Here is a 15,772-nt window from a genome sequence, read left to right on the forward strand (position 1 = left end):
CAGACATCCGGTGTGGAGGTCAGGGTGGTTTTCCATAAAGGATGTCCTCTGGCATTCCACCACCATCGTTCATGATGAGCATCAACGCACAAGTCCAGAGGGAATACTTTGTGATCTGCCCAAGGATGTCTGTGAGTCTGTCTTACGATTTTTCTCCCAAGTAAAGACACTGATTTAGGCTCTTCCTGAACCTACTGTGGATTATACCAGGAACTAGTTGACTTGGACTTTAGCTCTTCTTTAGCCTTACTGCTTATGATTCTGCCCTGCAGTAAGGCTCTGCTACTTTCGTTTTTAAATCTCACATGAAAATCAGACCAGCCTCTAGTCTTTAGCGTAAATACAGAGAAAGTTTTTGCTACTCACCAAAACAAAGGCGGGTTGTGTCATTAGAAAGCCTACTTTCCTTAGTGGAAGCACTCTGAGCCCCCCACCACACGTATAAACGGTACTTTTTGGCCAAAAAGGGATTTCGTTTCCACCGGAAAGAAAATACTCCAATGCACCCTCTACCGATATTGCCCAGAGAATTGCCTCATAGAGATTTTCTTTTTTTTTTAAATCCCTTTCTGGCCAAAAAGTACAGTTTATACGTGTGGTGGGGGGCTCAGAGTGCGTCCACTAAGGAAAGTAGGCTTTCTAATGACACAACCCGCCTTTGTATTGGTGAGTAGGTCAAACGTTCTTGAGATTTCCACTAAAGAGGAGAGGCTGGTCTGATTTCCATGTGAGATTTAAAAACGAAAGTAGCAGAGCCTTACTGCAGGGCAGAATCATAAGCAGTAAGGCTATGGACCAGAGCGAGCTCTTCTTGAACAACGTTGCACCTTGAATGATGTCCCCCCCCCACACACACACACACACACACACACACACACACACCCACACACACAATCTCAGGTACCATGTGTAATTTTTCTTGTGGAAAAGAGACCCCTTGCTTGTATGGCTGTACATCCTGTAAACAAAATAAGAGAGACCTGGCGTTTGTGAAACAAGCTTGTAAATATGTGGACACCTCTTACTTGTATTGTAAATAAGATAAGAGGGACTCTACGGCTGTGCTGTTTGTAAATGAGCTAATAGAGACTATATGAGTGTGCTGTTTGTGTGTGGAACAATCATATACATTTTCTTTCTTGCCTCACTACCCCGCCCCCCCCTTCCTACTTTTTTACTTCTAAAACCGATGTGATTCTAATCTATCCTGGAAAAGTGAGCCGTGAGGCTGTCGACCAATCAAACTGGGCCTCTGCAGGCCAGAGTTCACTTCCTTGGTTCTGCGTGCCACTCCTTGAGCTAACTTCCTCAATAAATACATAAAAACACATAAGAAAGATAAGGACATTGGATATCATTGTTCTGAAATGTTTTGTTTATCGGAATTAAACTTTCTGCAAAGCTGCCTGCATGCTTTTAAAACACAATCTCACACTGTTATACGTAGATCTAAATGACTTCGTGCTCAGTGGAACAGCTACACAGACTTCCCTTTTCACAAAGACTGGCCAAACAGCTGAATGAAAGGTGCAGTTTCATTGAGAAAAATGTAAATAAAATTGCTGCAGTGTTGTTCTCCGAGGGAATGTCAAGGTTAGCCTTATTAGTTCTACTTCAAAGTGTGTGTGTGTGTGTGTGTGTGTGTGTGTGTGTGGGGGGGGGGGGGTGAATGCTTTCATTACAGATTTCATGCCAGCAGGCTCTGCCCCATTGACCCCCATACAGAGACGTTTATAAAACCCTATAGCTGGCCCCAATGTTGGCGTCCAGAGGGTCTCTGTCTCTCTGTTGTGACCAAAGTATCCATGCCATACCAGACAGACAGGCAAAGTCTGACACTTGAGGGAAACAGAGGTGTGAGCCAGATAAAGCTGCCTTGCCCCCGTCGCTGCTGTTTGTGCATGTGTCCAATGATAACACATGTCAGCCACTATCACACACCCCGAGTCGCACAGAGGTAACAGAAAGCGCCCGAAGCCCTGGGAAAACGTGGAGGAGCGTGAAATCACCTTGATCCAAAGATTCCTGCCGCATACCAGTCCACTGAACCCACCAGAGCACACAGGGGGGCCCTGAGATGGGCAGCCTGCACTCTACAGGGCCACAGGTCGGGGGGGAAGCAGAGAACAGACACGCAGAGACGAGACAAGGAAGAGAAAGGGGGGTTTAGCGCGAAGCTTAAAACCGACTTATGCATTTCCTGCATAAGAGCAGGTAAATAATTTCATGAGGGTGGGGGGGCCTGCCTCCTCTCCGGCGGGGAGATATAAACACAGGATTTACTTTGACATGCCACTTTTCAAGGCCAGGCTTGATTACAGGTTGCCCATGTGTTGTGAGTGAGTCAGGCCGCCTGCCTGTTTGGGTTTACTGACAGCAGAAGAGGATGCTATGGCTGGAATGCTGTGGTGTGAACCGTGGTGAAGACTCCTCCCAGTGCTGAGTGATAGCTGGTGTGCTTCAGCCAGAGAGCAGATAAAGTGGCCTCTGTGTGTCACATGGCAGTATACTGTATGCTTTCACATCAACTGATTACACCCTATTGCCCTCTCAAAACCCAGAGTGTGAATTGAACTCAAGAGTGTACAAAATTGACCCGAAAGAGTACATTTTTACCAGTGGTGGAACGTAACTAAGTACATTTAAGTACTGTACTTTTTTTGGGAGGTATTTGTAGTTTACTTGAGTATTTCCAATTCCAATACTTTTACTTTCTACTCAACTGCATTTATTTGAAAGCTTTAGTTACTAGTTACTTTGTAGATCTTGATTATTATTACAAAACATACATTAACCACTTCAGCCCTATATTATATATCTTGGCCATTTGAAAATGGCCGATCTACAAGCTCACAATGCGTCACATCGTGATGCATTGTGAGCTTGTAGATCTGCTATTTTCAAAAGATTATATTTTGAAAACTTTAAATGGGACATTCTGCACAATGAGTACTTTTACTTTTGGTACTTTAAGTATAGTTTGAAGCCAATACTTTTGTACTTTTACTCAAGTAAATGTAAAATTCTGGACTATCACTTGTAACAAGAGTATTTCCATATTGCAGTAAGTAAGTAAAAAAACAAAAAAGGAAAGGGGGAAAAAAGTGAGTTATTTTTCCACCACAGATTTTTACACTCCCTGGGTAAAATGTACACTCGGGATTCTACAGCGCGGGAGGGGAGATCTCCATTCCCAAACATGAAACGTAGGCTACATATTCATATAGATCATGGGGTGGTTCTTGGCCCTTTCACATGCTATTCTTGTCATGCTATCAGCGTAGCGGAGCAGGCCTCTATCAGGAGTGTCACACATCAAAGCTAGCCTTGTCAGTGCCACTTCACCACACCGCGGCTACGCCAAAGTGGGAAAGACAGTGTTTTCCGAGAGAATAATGGCTACACGTGAAGAAGGTCAGACAGAGAAAATCCCCTTGCATGTTCCCCTTGGGAGTCTTGTTGATCATCTGATGATTTCATAAAGAATTATTGGGTTACCAACACTTACAAGAATATCACTGAAAGTTTGTGATATTAGGGGTTGACCATTTAAAAAATATATATTTTCTTTGGCTCTAGTAATTCTTCGGACAGGAAAGGGGGAGAGAGATGGGGGGAAGACATGCGGCAAAGGCCGACAGGCTCGGGACTCGAACCCGCAACACGCCGTCAGGCTGGATTACCGGCCTAGGTGCCTGGACCGCTCAGCCGCAGCACAGTCCAGGGGTTAACCGGTTTTAAGGGTTATGCAATACATAGATGGGAAACATTCCACTTGAGCAAATCCCAACTCAACTTACAAGCATAATGTTAGAAAGAGTGCAAGGATAAATGTACCATTAGCTGCAATACACCAGGCAGATGTTTGCATTGTGTTCATTTAGTTGTATTATTTTCTGTTTGCATGTCTATGTCTTTATACTACAGTGTGCCATTGCATCTTGGAATGTAATCATGAGAGTGCTGTGGCGCAAACAGTTAAATTGCAGCAAAACTGCAGTGCTAGATCGGAAAACAAATGGAAAGTCATTGAATCGGCACAGGAAAACGAGGGTGTTTCCCCACACTGTGCCTTTGGAATGTTTTGGCTAAAGTGAAAGCCATCATTCAAACCCAAATGCCAACATTTGAAGAGACAATGAAGGGACAGATAGAGACATCCGGGCCTGGTCTTTAGTCTGGGTCTGGAACACAAGTGCGTTTCTTCTCCGACTGTATCTTGGGCCTGGGTCAATGGCTCAGTAACCCCCCTGCCTCCCACCCCATCCCGTCCCCCCTCCCCTCCTCCCCCAGGTCGGTATACAAGTCGTTCGGCAGCTTGCATCCCTCACTCCAGTCCTAGCAGAGCTTCAGAGAACATTTTGCCCCATTCTCTTCTTGAACGCTTATAGGAGTGAGGAAAAAAGGAGAGAAGACCCAGACAAATTAATGGTGAGGGAAGGGAAGAGGGGAGGAGTGTATGGAGTGGTGTGCGTGCATATGTGTGTGTGTGTGTGTGTGTGTGTGTGTGTGTGTGTGTGTGTGTGTGTGTGTGTGTGTGTGTGTGTGTGTGTGTGTGTGTGTGTGTGTGTGGGGAAGGGGAAGCCTGGATTAAGTCATGAGCTGTGCGAGACATAGGTTGGATTTTTAGTGGGTGAGGTCACATCCTCTTTGTTGAACAGCGGACAAAGTCATTCTGCTCCACGTGTCTAAAAGAGTGCACTCTGATGAAAAAGATGATCTCTGGCGGTTAATTCAACTCTTCAAATGTGAAAAATTATCTGTAAGGGTCAGAGTTAAATTAACACTCTATATATCTCTGTGTGTCGACACACCGAGGGGGCCACTTGTTCTTCCCCAGAGGTCGGCTCTGGAGTTTCCCTACTGTAAATATAGCTTCCCTTCCTTCGCTTGCCTCATGCTGCACAGACGGCAAGTTGTGAGCTTGTAGATCCGCTGTTTTCTACTTGCGACACCGTCATACATACGACAAGACTATGAATGAGGCCTCAAGGCAGTGGAGGACAGGGGGGACTCTAGGCCCGGGGCCAAGAGAGGCAGCGTCTGCCTGTCACAAGTGAGTGAGTGTGTGCGGTCAGAGATTAGGGAAGGAAAAGGACCCAAAAAACATCCAAATTCCGGTGGAGGCGCTCCTCCCGCAGCAGCTGTGGCTTTCCGAGTGGGGAAGGATGCTGGACAGCTGGAGCGACCCGATTGGCTGGCGAGGCCGTGGAGGGGGGGGGGCGTGTCCCCGGCCAACATGGCCACTTGGCCATGGACACGCTTCCTCTCTGTGAAGTCTTAAATGAGACGAGTGACAATTCATCGGGGACAGGATGTCCAATAGGAAGACGGACCCCTAGGGGTACAGATGGAGGGGGCCTTGCAGCTGGCCCACGCGGTGACCTTCATGATATCAAACCAAAGCCTATAGTCTCTATCGCTTTCTCCCTCTTTCTCGCTCCATCCCTTCCTCATAAGCACACTGTGCCTATAGAAAAGAAGAAAGAAAGAAAAAAAGGCATTAATCAGCAGGAGAGAGCAGAGCGGTTTCCAGTAAGTCATTTTCTGTACGTTTATTTTAAGGCGACGCAGGGCCTCGCTGCCGGTCCACAAATAACATTGCTTTCTTCGTCTCTCTCTCTCGACTTCCCCCGGCCTTTGCAACATTTCCTCTGCAGCACACTTTACATTTCCCTCCTGAGAGAGAAGAGGAAACGGGGGCCCTCTCTCGCCATGCGAAGGAAAGTGCTTTGAAAAGCGGGGCTCCAGCCAGCGAGCATATATACCATAAAATGCTCCTTATAAACGGCGAGCTTGCAGGATTCAGAGGCAGCAGCAGCAGACTCGCCTGCCAGGGGCCCCCAGTCAGTCAGTCTGTCTGTCTGGAGGAGCTGCTGCTTTCCTGTGTGTGAAGCATGCACAGCACTGGGCCTCCTGAGCTTCATACGAGCAGCATAAAGAGGCCTCTGTGAGGCTGACTCAGCTCTGCTCTTAATTCACCTTATTGGTCTCATTGCGTGATTCAATTCCGAGGGAAGGCTCAAGAGCGACTGGTCCCTCAAGGACCGCAGGGTCCCCCCCCCCACCCCCCCCAATCAACAGAAGCCCCATCCATCCATTCATGCAACCAGAAGGATGGAAGATGTTCTGTCGTTGGCATGGAACATGGAACCCGTCTCAATAAACAGCCCCTGTGTAGCTAGCTACTACAATTAGAGTGATCATCCATGACCTGTAGCCATGGCAAATACAGTAAAAATCATCTGTGAGCATATATGAAAATGGACCCTTTTGACTAGTGTACCCAAATGGATTGGGACGGTTGAACGCATACTGTAAGGGTCCAACCCTTGGGTTTTTGAGGGTCTCTAGCCCCTCCAATGCCTGGCTTTTGAAATTACGTTATATGGCAGCCAATAGGTCTATGGGCTTTTAATGTTTGTTTAGAGCGCTTTTAACAAAGATTGAATGGCAGCCAAGTCTATGGACTTTAAATATTTGTTTAAAGCAGTTAAACAAACATTGACAACGTGCGACGCCATGTGGCCAATATACTGTAAATACATCTTGGGATCTTTTTTTCCTATGCCCAGCACGGCATGTGATGATGTATGATGATGTATGTTGATAAGAGCACCCCTCACTTCACACGAGTAACGTAACGTATATAGTGGCAGTGAATCTGCAATGAATGAAAGTGACTGCCATACGTGGCAGCCAAGTCTATGGACTTTTAATGTTTGCTTTAAGCCGTGACGTCATGTAGCAGCCACAGTGGACGCCCCTGACTTCACTGAGTGGGATTTTTAAATGTATTTTACATTAACACTTGGTTTGTTTTACTGTGAACTGATAATTCAATAAAGCTACATAAATGTAGTGTCTCCCTGAGGTAATTGCCTTTTCTGGCTCCACAAAATGTCATTGTCTTGAAATTGAAACCATTCTAGGAATCTTGGCCGACTACAGTCCAGCATTGCGGCGCAGACTACGTTTACAGAATATGGAGGGCAGAGTGGAGGGACGTCTGAAATGTAGGCAACCAACCGGGCCTAATTCAGCGCCACATTGTAACATGCATGCACTGACCCACAAAACCACTAACCAATTCTTTACCAAATGCATGGCACTTGATCTCACCACTAGCATGCTAGTAAGGCAAACAAACATTCCGTCTGGGTGATGGTGAAATCAGACAGATTCCCTTGTGCGTTGCGTAATGTGTAGCATTCCAAAAGAGCCCCAAAAGCAAGAGCAAGGCAAACAGCGGGGCATTACTGGCCTTATCTGGAGGAAATGTCATGATAGGAATTAGAGCGATGACGACTGTGTGGCTGACGGCGGCGTCGCTCTCCGCGTTTTCCTGGCTCACGGCCCGGCTTTGATCTTCTGGTGCCTGGAGGCCTTCCGTCTGTGGAGGGTCCAGCGGCATAGAGGTGTGGTCTCGGTGGTAGTAGACCTGCTCATCAGCATGGCACGGGGGCCTGTATCCACTGGGTCGTTCTTCTTCGCTCTGCCCAGGTGAGGGACTATACATATACTGCCCGCCATTACTGTTATCAGCTCATCTGTAAAGCTAAGTGGGCATTATTTATGACACGCACACAACATGCCTATACGACGGAGCCAGTATGAGTTTAGCTGTTGCCCCATCCTCAGATATAAAGATTAATTTGTGAATCCTCGCCCTATAAAACATAGTAAAACTTTGTAGAGTGGAGACTCTTTTCTTTTGGCCATAGTTGGCTCTGTGTCTCTTCAAAACAACATGGTGGTCACCATTTTCCCATGTCTTTTTCAGTGGTGGAAAGTACATTTACTTAAGTACTGTACTTAAATAAAATATTGAGGGATTTTTACTTTACTTGAGCATTTCCAATTCCCAGTACTTTTACTCTACTTTTTTTTTTTTTTTAAGATATTTTTTTGCGGCTTACGCCTTTTATTGATTTTTGAAGGGACAGACAGTAGGCTGACAGGAAACGGGAGAGAGATGGGGGGATGACATGCAGTAAAGGCCGTGTCGGGTCCGGGAGTCGAACCCGCGGCACACTGCGACTGGATTACCAGTCCGGTGCCCAGACCGTTACGCTACGGCCTGGGCCTACTTTTACTCTACTAATATAAAAAAAAATGCATTACCCACTTCATCCCAATATACATTTTGGCCATTTGAAAATAGCTGATCTACAACCTCACAATGCTCCGGGATGCGACACATTGTGAGCTTGTAGATCTGCTATTTTAGATTCTAGATTTTTTTAAACCTGAAATGGAAAGTTCTGCTTAATGAGTACTTTTACCTTTGGTACATTGTGATGGCAATACTTTTGTACTTTATTATTACTTTATTATTATTTAGAATTCTGGACTTTTACTTGTAACGGGGTATTTCTATATTGCAGTATTGATACTTTTACTTAATTAAGTAAAACATGCCGAGTACTTTTTCCACCACTGGTCCTTTTTCCCATGACACATTACTTTCTTTTTCTCTTTTTTTTCCTTTAGCTCAGAGAGCTTAAAATCCTGTTCAACGGGGTGAGCCTTATAGAAAAAGAGGGAGCTAAAAGTACTTTTGGCGGTGGTGAAAAACCAGTTTCAATCCAAACCTGGATTAGTCTCAATCAAATGACAACCTTGAAGGACTAGATACTTGCGTTTCATTGCTGAGCTAAGGGTCCCCTCAAGCTACGAGAGGTGGATTAGGGTGACACATGACACAACTTGCTATGCACCAACTATGCATAGTTACACACACACACACACACACACACACACACACACACACACACACACACACACACACACACACACACACACACACACACACACACACACACACACACACACACACACACACACACACACACACACACACACACACACACACACGATATATAGTACGATCCATCTACAAAAAATTCCCACAAGGACTGCCCTGTTCAATCTATCAGGCCTATTAATATCAGATACCTCCCAGAAGAAAACCTTTTTTTTTCCTCTTTGCCTGAGGTCAGTGAAGAGGAAGTCATCAATTCTTCCCACCGAAACTCTGGGAGGAGCGCCTGGACCCATTCTTTCCAACTCTCTTTCTCTAATCGTTGTTATTCGGATGTCAGCCAGCCTTGAGCCGGCCGGCCCACACCGGTCCACTTGTGTGAGATCAGGGGAGAGAGAGAGGGGGTGGGGGCCTGGGGGGGGGGGGGGTTCACAGCAGTGTTGTTTTTGTCGACTAAAACTATGACGAAAACTAAATGGAAACTAAATTAAAACTGAGCTATGACGACTACAACTAAGCTAAATGTATTGACAATTTTGTCAACAGATGAAAACTAGACTAAAATGTTAGGAAGGGACAAGATATCTAGTGGACAAGATATCCAGTATAAGTCATTTTACACTTGGTTGCATGCTGAAAATAGCCAATCTACAAGCTCACAACGCGTCGCAGCGCGACACGTTGTGACTCAAACTAAAATAGAAAATTGCTACCAAAACAACAAGGTTCACAGTGCTTCTTGGCCCTATGGGCTGCATGCGATGCTGCAGGCTGATCCTAGGCCAGAGCTTCCCAGGCTCAAGGCCTCGTCCCTGGGGGAGCGCTCGTGCAAGTTCCGGGCCATGTCGCTCGGAATCCTCCCGCAGCCTACAAAGTGGGAACGTAGCCAAATTATAAGCAGCAGCATCCATCCAGAAGGATGTGCATCTAAAAATATCAAACATATAGCTGAGAAAGGAGTTTAGGGTATCATAACGGAAACACACCTACAAGGTTTGTAATCAAAGTATAGACTGGGTATGCACGCTGCGTGACATCATCATATCCGGAAGTTATGCAGGAATGCCTAACTGAGTGGCAAAAAAAAAAACTGGCCTTGACAGCCCAGGCACACATACAGTACACACAGAAAAGTCCTATCTGATGGCATTAAACGTTAAACTCGATTTGCCTTTATATTATGCATGCGCATACCCTCTATATTGGAACTGCTTTGTGTGTACACGCAGTGGGGCGTCTCCCACCTGTCATAACTGCTCTGTAAATGTTCAGTGACAACTGTACCTACAGTACAAACCATAAACTGGCTATGAGCAGAGAAGTCACTCTTCGGTGTGTGGCTATATGTTTTGAGACACTCTGCATCTGCAATGGCATTCTCATGGAAATGGCAGTGCCCGGTCAGACTGATTCTACGACAACCTTGGATGTCTTTTGTTTCCGTTGCTTATGCAATTGTTGATAACAGGAAGTACAGAAGGCATATGTTATGGTTGGAGCTCCGGCCTGAGCTCAAGTCCTTGGTCAGGATTCCCACTGTCACTGAGGAAATGAAAGCACAGGGAGGATCTCTTTATGGTTAGCCCATGAAGACATAAATACTCACTGCATGGGAGAAGCAAGACTTTCAATGGGCCTGCCGGAAAACTGATGAACAGGCAAAGAAGAACATTATTGCACAAGATGAGAGCTTGTCGCAGGCAGTGAAACCTCTCAAAGGACGGACACACGCACACAAATTATTCATTGGACCAGTGGGGGCCCGCTGTCCAGGGGCCCTTCGGAGAAATTTGACCGTGCGGTACTGGGTTTGAGGCCCTGGTTAAATGTAGGTCAAAAAGATGATAAAACACGGAAAAACACGAAAATGTCACGCGCACTATGGGGGCCCGGCAAAAATTGTGGGAGTTAGTCCGTCCCTGACGCGCACGCATGCACGCACACACACACAAACACAAACACATTTGCATTTGAGTCATTGTCCTCCAGTTGTTGCTGTTGACCTGATGAAAAGGGGGGGGGGGGGGGGGGGCAAAAAAAAAAGGAAAGAAAGCAAACATGCTTGTGGAATCTATGAAATGCAAAGCGTGGGAGGAGTGGCCTGACACATGTGGCTAGACATGAAAACAACCAGAGCTTTCAAGGTGCGGCTTCTCTCTCTGCAGCCTGTCGGCAGTCTCGCCGAGTCGCCTGTCAGGCTGATATGTTCTCCCTCTCTCTCTCTCTCTCAGATGTGACGGAACTGAGCATGTTTGTATTCCATAGGGTTTCCACAGTTCAGTCTGTGCCCCCGGGGCGTGCAGATATGGGTGACTGTGAGGGGGCCATTGGAAGTCCCTCGTTCCCACACACACACAGTCGGCTTGCAACTGACATCGCGTCTTTTTATGCACGAACACGGCGCTATGGGACTCTCACGTCAGTTGCTATACCAGTGGTGGAAAAAGTACTCAAATGTTTTACTTAAGTAAAAGTATCAATACATCAATTTAGAAATACTCCGTTACAAGTGAAAGACCGGAATTCACTTGAGTAAAAGTACAAAAGTAATCGCTTTAAAAAAAAACTTGAAGTACAAAAAGTAAAAGTACTCATTATGCAGAATTGCAGAAGTTTTCAAATGTATGGAAATCTTTTGAAAATAGAAGTTGGGGGACAATCCAGGCTCGACTGTGACTTGACATGAAAGCCCCGTGAATGCACATAGACACACAGGAAAACCTTTGCACGCCAGTTCTGCTTTTAAACCAAAATCGGTAAACCAGAGGATATGTTCTTGTTCCTGTCTGTTTCTGTGAATTGTGTCCTGTAATGTATCTTTTTGTAATGTATTGTGTCTGTCTTGTCTGTTTCTTGAACAGTGACGTCATGGACGCAAAACTTTGAATTTTTTCAGCGCAAGCTGACAATAAAGTTGTATCGCATGATTTGCATCGCATCGTATCGTAGATTGACAGTATATACTGTATATATACCATCAACACACAAATACACTGAGGGAGGGCAGACCGGCAGACAGTTAAATCATGAGTTAAACCATTGGTTCTCAAAGTGGGGTCCGGCCGGGAACCCCCAGCAGTCCTTCGAGGGAGTTCCAGGGGGTCCCCAGCTAAATTATAGATAGTTAGGAACCAAATGGACCCTTATGGGTCTGCAACTCTGAGAGCCTACAAATGGATCCATTTTGTACATGTCACACTGGGGGGGGGGGTCCTTGAAATTAAAACAGTTGTGAATCACTGCTAGAGCCGTGACAAATCTTCTCTTATGGGGGTCCATGCATAGCATATGTTTTCAAATGGGGGTGCGCGGGTTATACGTCTCAATTTGGGGGTCCTTGACATGGAAACTTAAAAAAATGTGCAGTGAACAAACAGGGTGGTATAGAGATAGGCAGCTGAGGTCATGCTCTGTTGCATTCCGCAGACAGAGAAAGAGAGAGACAGAGAGACAGAGAGAGAGAGAGAGAGAGAGACTAGAGAGAGAGGAACAACAAAAGCCAAAGGTGTCAATGACCAACAACAGCTGGTTCTGCTTCCTCAAGAGAGCGGTGTCTGTCTGCATGTTGCCATGTCGAGCTTATTATAAGCAACTTTGGGCATGCTTTTTGTGTGAAGTAGCTTGTAAAATAGGCCTATTGGTAGTTGCGGGTTGCGGTTTTGTGGGGCTTGTTTCTAAAGTGTATTTGGGGCTTGTTTCCTAATGTCGTCTAACTAAACCAGTAGTGATTCTCACACATTTTCATGTCAAGGACTTCCGGATGTATTGGTCCAAAGACCCTATAAAAACATGTTTTGCCAGGAACCCCCCATACAAGATTTGTGTTGAAAATAGAAGAATAGTAGAAGTGGAAGTAGAAGTGGAAGGCTCATCTGAGGACAACCTAGAGAGAGAGAGAGAGAGAGAGAGAGAGAGAGAGAGAGAGAGAGAGAGAGAGAGAGAGAGAGAGAGAGAGAGAGAGAGAGAAGTAGATCTGCTATCTACTAGCAGCTATAGTAGATAGTAGATCTGCTATTTTCAAATAGGCTTCCTTTGGGCTTGTTTTCATGGACCTGGTTGCTTATTTCTCTCACAAAATCTATACGATACAGTTCCTTTCCCTCTGTTGTACTCACCAGTGGTGGAATAAGTATGCAAGCGTTTTATTTCAATAGTCAAAGTACCAGTACTGCAATGTAGAACTATACTCCGTTACTAAAGTAAAAATCCGGAATTCAAAATGTACTTGAGTAAAAGTACGAAAGCATTGGCATTAGAATGTACTTAAAATTACCCCAAAAGTAAAAGTACTCATTGCGCAGAATGTTTCGTTTCAAATATTTAAATCTCACAATGAAAAGAATGTAGATCAGCTATTTTCAAATGGCCGAAATGGACATAGGGCTGGAGTGCTTACTGTGTGTTTTGTCATATAATCCAAATCTACAAAGTAACTATAGTAACTAACATTTTCCAATAAAAGTAGTGGAGTAAATTTAAAGTACAATATTTGCCTCTTGAGATGTAGTGGAGTAGATGCAAAAGTACTGGAAATACTCACGTAAAGTAAAAATACCTCAAAATATCACTTAAGTAAATGGACTTAGTTACTTTCCACCTCTGTGCACTCACTGACTACAACGGTTTCCAATGACATCTGATATCGCGATGAGCGCACATGGCCTGCATGTCCAGTCAGTCCGATCGTCTTGACATGACATCAGGAAGCCCAGCTCGAATCTAGACGGACAGAGGACATGTGTTTCTCTCGCCCATGAAGTCCCCCCCCCCCCCCCCCCCCCCCAAAAAGTGCTTCTTCTCATCTGGCTAGAGAAGAAACACAAATACATGACATGACATACATGGTAGAGAGAGAGAGAGAGAGAGAGAGAGAGAGAGAGAGAGAGAAACTCTTATTCTCTATGGGAAGGAAGGGGGAGAGAGAGAGAGCGAGAGAGAGAGATAACACATTCTCTCATGCTACAATCATTTCCTCCCTCCGGCATGGTTTCTGCCTCGACAGCTAGCTCACCAGCTGAGAGGAGGATGTTGCTGGTGAATATGCCTCGGCAGCAAGTATAAATGGAAGATAAGTGACACTGCTGGTTTTTGTTCTTCTACCCAGCCTGTCAAAAAGGCGTGTCAAAAGGTGCGTGACATTTCTTTTTTAAAACAATGTTTTATCATATAGGAAAACTATTGGTGGAAAGGTACCCATGTTAAGTCAAAGTCAGAGTCGAAGTCATACGATTTGTCACACACGTTACCGCAGTTAAATTTGTTCTCCGCATTTGACCCATCTCTTGGAGCAGTGAGACGCAGCCAAGGAGCGGTGAGCTGCAGCCGTGCCGCGCTCGGGAATCATTTGATTAGTAGATTTGACCCCCCAATCCAACCCTTTGATGCTGAGTGCCAAGCAGGGAGGCATTGGGTCCCATTTTTACAGTCTTTGGTATGACCTGGCCGGGGATCGAACCCCGACCTCCCAGTTTCAGGGCGGACACTCTAACCACAAGGCCACTGTCTGGTAATGGTTATGCTTAGCTGTGATTGGACCATAGCAGTTTGGGGAGGGGCTTAGCTATAGGTAGTGGTGGAGAAAAAAAAGTCCTACTTAGAGTTTTTACTTAAGTAAAAGAACCAATGCTGCAATATAGAAATACTCTGTTACAAGTGAAAGTCCGGAATTCAACATTTACTTGAGTAAAAGTACTTCAGAATGTACTTAAAGTACCAAAAGTAAAAGCACTTAAATGTATAATAACATTTTGAAAATAGCAGATATACAAGCTAAGTACAGCACTTAAATGTACTTCGTTACTTTCCACCTCCGACAGTTTGGGCGGGAACCCCTTTTGGTGTTTTAAACATTATGTTATAATTTAGCTATTGAAAAATAGCAGATCTACACGATTTTACGGGGAGCAGTTTCGAATTGCAGCCGTCAACAGTTAGTCCAACGAATGGATCTAATCTAAGTAACTAATAGGAACGGTTTACGATTCTGTGACTGTTCCTATCCATCCGGACACAACTCGGACAGCGCTGAATCGACTGAAGATGATTTCGCAACGCCTCAGGCGACTCGTTCGCCTGAGGTGGCTCAAATCACCTTCAGGCAGCACGCCTCCGTCGGTGAAACGGAGTGCACCTCAGTCAATCTGACAAAGATATTTATAAAGATATTTTTGGGCCCTTTTCTGCCTTAATAGTTGGATAGTGTACTGTACACTAAGGTGACAGGAAATGGGGGGAATGACACGCAGCAAAGGTCATCGGGATCGGGACTCGGACTCGCGACACGCTGTCAGGCTGGATTAGCAGTCTAGGTGCCTGGACTCGCTAGGCCGGACCAGGCAATCTGACAGTTTTATTTTGTGTTTTTGTAACTGTGACATAAACATTTAAAACTGTGTTCTCCATTGTTCTAGTAATCTAAAAAGCTAATCATAAGAATAATTGCTAAGAAAGAAATTCTCGGCTCTTTGCCCACAGATGCCGACTTGTGACTGGGCCAGGAACTATAATGTTCTCCTTTGACCTCTGTTCACCACGGCTCAATGTGCTCTCTCTCTCTCTCTCTCTCTCTCTCTCTCTCTGAACGCGAGGTGACGTGACGGCTACGGCAAACGGACGGGCGCGTGCCAACACGTCCAGCTCTTTGCCCTCCGTCTCTCCTCTCGTCATACCGAGCATGTTTTCTCACTCAGGCTTTAGGCACCGAACATGTTCTCACAACTCTTCTTTCAGATGATAATAGATAATTTTATGTACGTAAGCCCCTGGCCTGCGAGGAAGAATGTATCGGATAAAAATCATCATCCCTAGCTCCAGCGTTGTGTATAAGTTCAACCACATAGCAGGGAGACATGGTGGCATGACTTAGCGGCCTTTCTATAAAATATATACAGTAAATTCCTTGCTTTATGAGAATAGAGGTATCCAACATGTCTACCCGGGCCCATATGCTGGCTGTGTGTGTGTGTGTGTGTGTGTGTGTGTAGACTGGCCACAGGGTAGACCCCATGC

General features: G+C 45.4%; 1 protein-coding gene across 4 annotated transcripts in view; it reads right to left on the bottom strand.

The window, feature by feature from the left end:
- Positions 1 to 4,551: 4,551 nt before the first annotated feature.
- Positions 4,552 to 15,772, bottom strand: part of usp18 (ubiquitin specific peptidase 18) — a 28,139-nt gene continuing 16,918 nt past the window's right edge. Inside the window, exons 11-12 of one of the 4 annotated variants that reach the window (XR_014568777.1) lie at positions 7,265 to 7,511; positions 4,552 to 5,470 (exon numbers count right to left, since the gene is read on the bottom strand). The gene's annotated coding sequence lies outside the window, so the exon portion shown is untranslated. Of the gene's footprint in view, positions 5,471 to 6,967; positions 7,559 to 15,772 lie in introns of those variants that run through there. The other 3 variants (XM_083757643.1, XM_083757641.1, XM_083757642.1) reach the window with 3 other exon arrangements.

This window comes from Protomyctophum parallelum (assembly GCF_964188405.1).
Source record: "Protomyctophum parallelum genome assembly, chromosome: 22".
NCBI lineage: Eukaryota > Metazoa > Chordata > Actinopteri > Myctophiformes > Myctophidae > Protomyctophum > Protomyctophum parallelum.